Raw genomic sequence first — 10434 nt, forward strand, 5'->3', positions numbered from 1 at the left:
CAGCAGCACAGCACACAAGGAAACTTTTCCAATGCAAGTTAAATATTGTTATAATATATATATATATATATATATATATATATATATATTTACGTTTTATTGGTGCAAAGATGAGAAGTAGTGATGTTTATTTTGTACAACATTTGCAACTGCTTTTTAATCACTTAATTAGGAGCACCACAAATTAAAATTATTTCATGTTATTTGGACTACTGAATAGACATTTAGAAGTTGATTTTAAAATGCAAAGTATTTAAAATTAAAATAAAGCTATGTAAACACTTGCATTTTTTTCAAAACAATAAGTGTGTCCCATCAGGTAATGGAAAGTTTGACACACACTTGTGGTCTTGCCCACTTGAACACTTGGCCCAAATACAGGAAATATGTCATTTTATCAAGTTGTCAAGTGCAAAGACCACAAGTGTGGATATTTGGACAAGGCGAAGCTATCTTTGAGTTAAGCATGTAAAGCATGAAATATCCTGTTGCAAAACAGAATGCGCTATGATTATATCTGAACATTGACGTGTGTTCAGGCCAGTATTCTTACCATGCTTTTGGGAACCATAATGCTGACTGTGCGCCATGGCAGTAATCAGACAGCAGATCATATGGCGTTATTTTTTAGTCAAAAGTTATGAGCGTGTAAGACATGCTCACGAGCACATTATGTTATTTCACACGGAGTATGACGGGCTTCCATCTCCCGTCATACTCCGGGGTTCTCTTAGGTATTATAGGTATTTGTGCAGATTCACAATCTTCAAAAATTTGCACGCAAACAAACATAGATTAATATATATAATGTAATATATACTGTAGATTGCACTGCATGCTAGCTTGCTTATTGTTCCCAAGAGCATATTTATTTAAAGGAGTCATACCCTCGTATTACCTTGGATACCTACTGCTGTATTATAGTCTTTCAGGCCCTTCTAAAAAAGAAAAGTGGAAAAAAAATAAACACAGAGCTCCTCAGACCCTTATTTCTGTAGGCATTATTGTCTTGCGAGATCTGATGCGATATTTTGGCTGTCGTGGACGGTCATTATAATAATGCAAATGAGGGGCGCGTTGATTGGTTGCAGGAAGGGGGGGGGGGGGTTGACAACGCAGGTAACGCTTTAGCATATCATTACAAACTGACATCATGGCGCAAGTTGTAAATGAACGCGACCGGCTTCCCGGCCAGTGTATAAGTATGAGGCGCCGTTTAGGGCTTAAATCAAACTTCATTCACGCACACATATGAAACACGTTTGCATATATACTAAGTGGTCACACATACATGTATATGAACTCACGCACATAACGTTACTCATATGAGACACGAGCACAGCACACACACACAAATATAAGACGAGCACAGCACACACACACAAACTAGACGGCGCCTCATATATAAGCGATAGGCAACAAATAAACAATAACCGAATTCATGATGATCTCAGTCATTTGTTTTTTGCAAAGTACGTTAGCAGCCATTCCCCATACCTCGAAGCTAATACTCCTGCCAGTGTTGTGCCTGAACGCGTTCATTGAACGATAGTTCATGAACTCGTTCATATTTTGGGCGAACATGAACTGAACGTACCGCATTACTGCCTGATGAACGTTACTGTGAAGTCGTTCATTCTGGTGTCTGTGAACGCCACGATCTCTCTCAGTTTAACTTCGTTCAGTAGGATGCCAGATTTCTATAAAGCCTTCTAGGCGAAAACACACCTAAAACACACCGTAAACCGGCCTTAATATGTAGCGGAAAAAACACCCAATCTGACAACGCCAGACTCTCTTGTTCAAGCTCGTTCATCAAAATGAACAAATCTTTTTTCGAGTCATTTCGTTCACTTAAGGGGCTTTAAATGTTACTATTAACTGGCAAATTTCCCGAACACATCAACCTACGCAATCTTGATCATATTCTGAATTAAGAAATCATTATAATGCAGTCAAAAGTCCGTTTTTGCAGTCAGTTTACAGGGAACATAAATAATTACTTCACCACGAGTCTTTCGTTTATTTGTCTGGTGACAGACGCAATAGCATACAATAGCCGCATTAGCAGTTAGATGCTGTTTGTTACACACAGTAGATCAATAAAAAACACAGTCTTACCGTTTCAATTGCATGCAATTTTGTTGGAATGGCACTTCTCCCGAGCTTCGATGCCAACTTCGCCTGATATAGCCCCAAATTTGTAAAGGATTTCAGCGTACAATGTGTTTAGCACAAACACGTAACGATAAGCCAGTGGGAAGGGTTGAAGGAACCGCTTCATTAAAAATGAATTTAATCCACTGGTCTCTGATAGGTAGGTCCGTTCTTGGTAGAGAAAACACATTTACATGTTGATTCTGGCAGTCAACCACAGAGCAACTCATGTGTGCACTAGTTCCAGCGTCTTTCTCGACTGAATATGAGGGGGAGAGGGGAAGGGCGAGCTTCCTGCTGCGGTGTCCATATATGGTATATCCTGCCCCGTCTTGACGTAAAGACGGGGAAGAAATCAAAATCTAAACAAACGCTTCACTTTTAAATATCGGCTTCCCAGCCAGTGTATAATCGTTAGGCAATCATAACATACATTGATTCTCGTGGAAAAGTGCAAATTGTGGGTCATGACTCCTTTAAAGGTACAGGTTGTAGGACCTGCCACTAGAGGGCGTACAACCAAAACAATAACAATCGCGTGGTTTGATGACGCTAAGAAGGAGCGTGGAATGATGGGATTTGTTGTCTTCTACCCAACCGCTAATGGCCATCAATCAGACGGAAAGATAAATCATGGATTTAACACGAGTTCAATGATTTGCAAGAGTAGATTACATAAAAAGTCAATGCAAATGCCCCGCGTTTGCCGTGTATGCCCAATAATACTAATCTTGTTGATCATTATAATAGCATATGTTTTCTGTAAAGATATGAATCAAAACAACTCACCTGTCGAGTAAAACACAAGCGAGATCGGCATCTCTTTCTATTTGAAGTTTGTCTCGAAGCTACTTCCACATTTGTCCACGACACTGTTGTCACGTGGTTTCTACGTCAGTAAAGGTGGTAACAAAGGGTAACTAACGTCATTGACAGGCGACTGCACTGCCCCGTGTCACGGTTTAGAATGGGAATTTTCTCATGATTTACAAGTAGTTGAAAACATTAGAGATATTGTTAGCTGGACAAAATATATAACACTAGACTAGTGGTTTCTGGATATCTTACAGCAGGTATCTTACAAATTGTACCTTTAAGCCAGTGGTCTCAAACTCAATTCATGGAGGGCCACAGCTCTGCAGAGTTTAGCTCCAACCAGCTCCAAGTCACACCTGCTTCGAAGTTTCTAGTAATCCTGAAGACCTTGAGACCCTAGCTGGATCAGGTCTGGTCAGGTGCAAAACTGTGCGGAGCCGTGGCCTTCCAGGAATTGAGTTTGAGACCAATGCTTTAAGTCCATATCCCTTGCTAATAAGAAACTATGCTTCTCACCACAGGTGAGAACTGTGGTTACTACCACGTAAATTTGCAATGCTGTTTGCGAATGTTTGTTTGAACTATGGTTTAGGGACACACCGAATCGTTGAACTGTGTGTGCAACGTCGGAACTTGCGACCATCGTTGGTTGGCTAATGATGCCCTTGGAAAACGCACCCCTGTGTGTCTTTTTAGGCTTGCCTCAGCCAGTCGGTTGAGATCGCGGGGGGGCCTGGGCACCTATAATCATCACCACCTTTCACCCTTTCAGTGATGGCCCTGTTAAATAGCAAGCCCTTTGAGTGTCTTGTTCATCATATTTATTTTCATATAAAAGCAACAGAACTAAAATTATCTCATGTTTATCAGCAGCACAGCACACAAGGAAACTTTTCCAATGCAAGTTAAATATTGTTATAATATATATATATATATATATATATATTTTTTTTTTTTTTTTTTACGTTTTATTGGTGCAAAGATGAGAAGTAGTGATGTTTATTTTGTACAACATTTGCAACTGCTTTTTAATCACTTAATTAGGAGCACCACAAATTAAAATTATGTCATGTTATTTGGACTACTGAATAGACATTTAGAAGTTGATTTTAAAATGCAAAGTATTTAAAATTAAAATAAAGCTATGTAAACACTTGCATTTTTTTCAAAACAATAAGTGTGTCCCATCAGGTAATGGAAAGTTTGACACACACTTGTGGTCTTGCCCACTTGAACACTTGGCCCAAATACAGGAAATATGTCATTTTATCAAGTTGTCAAGTGCAAAGACCACAAGTGTGGGTATTTGGACAAGGCAATGCTATCTTTGAGTTAAGCATGTAAAGCATGAAATATCCTGTTGCAAAACAGAATGCGCTATGATTATATCTGAACATTGACGTGTGTTCAGGCCAGTATTCTTACCATGCTTTTGGGAACCATAATGCTGACTGTGCGCCATGGCAGTAATCAGACAGCAGATCATATGGCGTTATTTTTTAGTCAAAAGTTATGAGCGTGTAAGACATGCTCACGAGCACATTATGTTATTTCACACGTGCAAAAATGAACCTTCAGCTGGCATGATAAAAGTACTCGCGCACAAATTCAACAACCGAGAGGTGTACAGGTAGCTGCGAGCGAGCGCCTGGCATACTCTCATAGGTTAACTCTGCTTGTACAGTGGAATCCTGCTCGCGCGCAGCGGGGTTCTGCTCGCGGAGTGCTGTTTTGCTCGCGCAGTGGATTTCTGCTCGCTCAACTGATTTCTGCTCCCTCGAGTCTACATGACTTTTGACAATTTGGGGGCGGAAACCAAGGAGGGCACTGACCCTCTTATGATTGGTCACTTTCACACAGGGACATCCTTGTACCTTGATTGACAGCTCTCATTACAGGAAGCACGGAGTTGGGTTAAGTTACCACCGAAGAAGAGTGGGATGTGGGAATGAATTAGAATGAGTTTTCTAATAAACATAAAATGTCTCTGCACGTATAAAATGCTGCGCAGATCATAGTTAAATCAATTACCATCGATGTATATATTTGCGAACGATGAAGCCTACGTTTTGTTAAGTAAGTTAACATTAACATTACATATTTTTGAGCAACAAGTAACGTAACTAGCTAGCCTATTCGTTCTTTTAATCTTTAAAAACTGCATCTTAGACAACTAACGTTAGGCTAACTGAATCATAACATAATTGTTTAAAAGTACATGTGAAAACAATTATGTTATGATTCAGCCTCTTTGGTGGTAACTTAACCCAACTCCGTGGTTCCTGTAATGAGAGCTGTCAATTAAGGTACAAGGATGTCCCTGATAGAGGATTTGAGAAATCCTCTACTTCAAATGATCGCTCTGTTGCAAAGCTACTTGCGTCATTACAGTCACTCTCCATTTTAGCATCTCTGACAGCAGCTGTCAATCAATCCGTCACTGCGGGTCTCAGGTTCACGCCGCACTCGCTCATCCCCGCCCTCGTTTCATCCCCTCTATCTCCACTGTGCTCTGCCCACTTTTCAGCATTTTTCAAATATTGCCAGTGGGTGGAGTCAGGCCTTGACCAGGGGTTTAGTTACCCTTTAAACTATTGTAAACAGAAATCCTGTCGCCCCCTCTAGTGGACATTAAGTGTTACGGCCTTCATTGCTCAGAAAACAAAAGTCAATAGGATGTTTTGGGAAGTTAAGTCTGACCAGTTATACAGCAACGCAAGTCAGACGAGTCTGAAGATCTGAGCTGAATTTGGTGAAACATTAAAGTTCTAGTCGGTGTCAATTACTCTCATAATAAATAATAATAATAATGTTTAAATATATGTTGGCTTTCTCAAGCCCAACAAAGAATACTAAGAAGAGAAACATCATTCAATTTAGTATGTAATTAAACTAATATTACTAATTTATTTCATAAATTTAACTATATTAATTTTCACAATTAATTATTAATGCCCACTTTTCAGCATTTTTCAAATATTGCCAGTGGGTGGAGTCAGGCCTTGACCAGGGGTTTAGTTACCCTTTAAACTATTGTAAACAGAAATCCTGTCGCCCCCTCTAGTGGACATTAAGTGTTACGGCCTTCATTGCTCAGAAAACAAAAGTCAATAGGATGTTTTGGGAAGTTAAGTCTGACCAGTTATACAGCAACGCAAGTCAGACGAGTCTGAAGATCTGAGCTGAATTTGGTGAAACATTAAAGTTCTAGTCGGTGTCAATTACTCTCATAATAAATAATAATAATAATGTTTAAATATATGTTGGCTTTCTCAAGCCCAACAAAGAATACTAAGAAGAGAAACATCATTCAATTTAGTATGTAATTAAACTAATATTACTAATTTATTTCATAAATTTAACTATATTAATTTTCACAATTAATTATTAATGTCACACACATACCTAGTGCCTTTAGACTTAAAAGACGAAAGTAATAAATGTTACAGACATATTATCATGAAACTGTTCAGTCTATTATTGATTTTGATTTCCTCTTCACTTTTATCCAAAGAGACAGAACTATTTGTACTGTATTTACAGTGGGACAATATTCATACAATACTATAACCTAGAAATAATTTAAAGGGGTCACTTGCAGGCCTCAGCAGCATGAATTATGTGCCCAGCCACATTTGTTTCAAATATTATTCTAATTAACAGTTCTAATTCTACAGTTCAATTGTAATTCTAATTACAGTGCTGCTCATTTTCCGTTTGTTAAACTAAACGGAAAAATGAATAAACGAGCCATTTTTCCATTTATCGTTATTGAATTCTAAATAGGAAATGATGGGCTTTGGTTCTACTAGCGATTTGATGGGAGACCAACAGCCAATCACAATTGACCTGTAATTTTCAGATTGGTTGATTTTTGTGGCACACTTGTAACGCTGTTGTAAGTTGAGCGAGCGTGTGTCAAGAGTTGTGCGCGCACAGTATTAAGAGGTTGAGAGAGAGAGGGGGGGACGTGACAGGAGCGCAGAGAATAAGTTTGTGAGAGGGGTTATTACTGCACGTTAATATGGATAATAGAAAACAAGCAAATACATTTATCGAGCACGGAATCGTTTTTTCTTTGCTCAAGTGAATTTTTTTTTTGCGATTGTTAATTTCTGTTCAAAATATAATGTAATGTGCTCGCAAAATATAGTTCTCTGTGCTCAAAATGTACAATTACTCGCTCAGGATTGTGGCACAAAAATAACTCCATAGCCTTCAACAGGTGGATGGATTCGAGGAGCCCAAAATACTCCTGGAGCAGTACCCCACCAGTCCGCATATAGCGGGTGAGCATTATATAATACATTGATACACTTAATTATGATGCTGTTAATTAATGTCAGATGTGTCGAATTTCTGGAAGTGGTCTGCTTGTGTATTCGCATTAGTATACTTGTATACTGTCCTCACGATTCCTGCTGTGCATACTGTGCGCAGTATGCACGCTTGATTGACGTTTCGTTTTAGTGTGACAAATGATCAGTATTTTCTTTGCTAGTTTTTTTAAGAGGTTAAAGTTGATTTAAAACATTTTACATTAAATTGGGTTAACAATAGAAAAGTTACTGTTTCATGCAAAATAACAACTGGAAGCCTTAAAAATTTAAAATAATAATAATAATAATTGTGACTTTTTATCTCTCAATTGAGACATTATTTCTCAACGTTATCTCATAATTTAAAAAAACAAAAACGTGCAATTCTTACTTTTTGTCTCAGAGTTGCTGTTTATCTCATAATTCAGACGTTTTTCCCTGCAGATTTATGAAATTATAACAATTCTGACTTTATATAAAAGTAGATATTTCCTACAGTTAAGCATAAATCTCACAATTTTGATTTAACATCATAATTCTAACTTTTTTTCTCTGAATTTCAAATTTCTAACAAAATTTTGAACTGTTTTCTAACAATTTTAACTTCAAAGCTCACAATTTTTAGTTCGCTCACTTTTTATATTTAACTTGCAATTGTGCAAAATAAAGTCAGAATTGTTGTAACCTTACAGTTCTGAAATGAACTCAAGAAATAGGGTGGATTTTTAAGCGAAAAAGTTATCATCTTTATATTTTTATTACTTTAATATTTTTATATTGTGGCACAAACAGGTTGACTGTAGCCACTGCTCAAATGCTACTTTAAAAACAGTGGACATTATACATTTTAAATTATATTAAAATTAAATAAAAAATTACATTTATGCATTTAGCAGACGCTTTTATCCAAAGCGACTTACAGTGCATTCTGCCTATACATTTTTACCTAACATGTATTCCCTGGGGATCGAACCCACAAATTTTTTTCGCTGCTAATGCAATGCTCTACCACTGAGCCACAGGAACACAAAGTAAGAAAGTACACATTTTAGAAATTGTATGACAACATTTGGGAGTCTTTCGTCTGGGACAGATGGCCTTGAGTGCTCTATTTGTTTTAACATAATTCATCATGGCAGAAGACACCATACAGTTGTTCTATGTGTTCTCACTCACCGCAGGCTGTATGTTGTACACCATCCACAACACATTTGATGACATTCAGAATAAACTAGTTGCAGACCTGGGCTGTGGATGTGGGGTTCTGTCTGTAGGAGCTGCAGTGCTTGATGCTGGGTAAGAGCAACTCCATCCTCCATATTCTAGTTCTTAAAATATATCTACACTGTAATCTTTCCTCTTATGACTGTATCAGATTTGACATTGATGAAGACGTCTTGGACATATTCAAAGGAAATGTTGATGATTTTGAACTGTCAAACATTGACATTGACCAATGTGATGTTTGCTCTATTGGATCCTCTTACGCCAAGAAGTTTGACACGGTCATCATGAACCCACCATTTGGCACGAAGCACAACCAGGGTAAGAGTCATCTTAAAGTCAACAAGCATTGATGTGACATAATCTGATGCATCTGCAAAACTGTCAAAATTATTCCTGTTGTCGAACAGGTTTCCCATATTCAATTGGTCGATGTTACTATATACATATCTTCCATTTCAGGCATTGACATGCAGTTCCTGTGGACAGCGATTTCTATGGCAAGTACAGCAGTGTATTCCCTTCACAAGACCTCAACATGAGATGTAAATTGCTATATTATGTCATAATTTTACAGCTACATTTCAGCTATATTCATAAGAAAAACGACAAAATTAAATTGCATTTGTACGCAGCACATTCAGAAGAAAGCAGATGATTGGAAAGTGAAAATGGAAGTCATTGCAAGTAATACTTAGTGAATCTATAAACATACACTAAAGATTTGGAAAGAAATATTAAAATAGACACATTAAAGTAGTCAAAAGTAACAATAGAGACATTTATCATGTTAAAAGATTTCGGTTTCAAAACAAATGTTCTTTTGAGTTTTTATTAATCAGACAATCCTGGGGTTAAAAAAAAACATATATGTATTCAAATAGAATGCAGCTATTTTAAACCGTAAGAAATTTTACTATATTTCTGTTTTACTATATCATTTTATCAAATATGTGCAGCTTCTATGAGCTAAAAAGACTTTAAAAGGCACCTGAAGACTTTATAAACATTATAAAATCTTGCCAAAACAAAACTTTTAAATGGTGGTTAAAGTTTCATTGTCTGAACACCAAGAGCATAAAGGATCTTATACAGAACGCTGTAAGTTGTAAGTTGTAGCCATTATAATATGATGTTATTTATCCTCAACTTGTGTCATCCCTTCACAGAGCTCAGATATGACCTGCCAGCATCTTATAAGTTCCACAAAAAGAAGTCGGTAAGTGAATATTTTGCGATAAAACCTACAAGTAAATTGCCACAAATATTGCACTGGATAAAGACAAACTATACTAACGTTTGGTTTTTTTTTCTATCTTATTATTTTAGGTTGATATTCAAGTGGACTTTATTCGATTAACTCGAACATAAACGGCAAAAAGAAATTTGTGTTGCTTTGCAAAATTTTAGTATATATATATATATATATATAACACACACACACTGTTCTTCAAAGTAAATTTTAGAAATGACCATAATGCATCATTTTTGGTTGGATACCACAAAAGTAAAATCCTAGGTTCACAACTGTTTTAAAAATACAAAATCTTCCAAATACATATAAATAATAGTAAGGAATAAATACATTACTTGATTTAAAACACCAAACAGGTTAGTTTTTTGCAAATATTACGGTCTAGAAAAACGTATTGTGCAAATATTGAAGTGATGTAATCTGCTGTTCAGTATATATTTAGAAACAGCTCTTTATCCTCCAGCACAGATAACATACAAACTGTGTCAAAACAGTTAAAACATGTTTTAAACAAATATAATATAATTTGACATTACACTAACAGTTTAGAAGAGTGGGGTCCTAAACTCTGACATTTTCAGGATAACAATTCAAGTGATGAACTGAATTAAAAATGAAGAATTCATATTAGTTTGTCTTCCTTTTGGAGTTGGTGTGAACAAA

General features: G+C 36.8%; 1 pseudogene; it reads left to right on the forward strand.

The window, feature by feature from the left end:
• The first annotated feature begins 8424 nt into the window (after positions 1–8424).
• On the forward strand, positions 8425–9968 carry LOC132094824 (rRNA N6-adenosine-methyltransferase METTL5-like; annotated as a pseudogene).
• The last annotated feature ends 466 nt before the right edge of the window (positions 9969–10434 follow it).

The sequence above is a fragment of the Carassius carassius genome, chromosome 19 (genome assembly GCF_963082965.1).
Source record: "Carassius carassius chromosome 19, fCarCar2.1, whole genome shotgun sequence".
Classification (NCBI taxonomy): domain Eukaryota; kingdom Metazoa; phylum Chordata; class Actinopteri; order Cypriniformes; family Cyprinidae; genus Carassius; species Carassius carassius.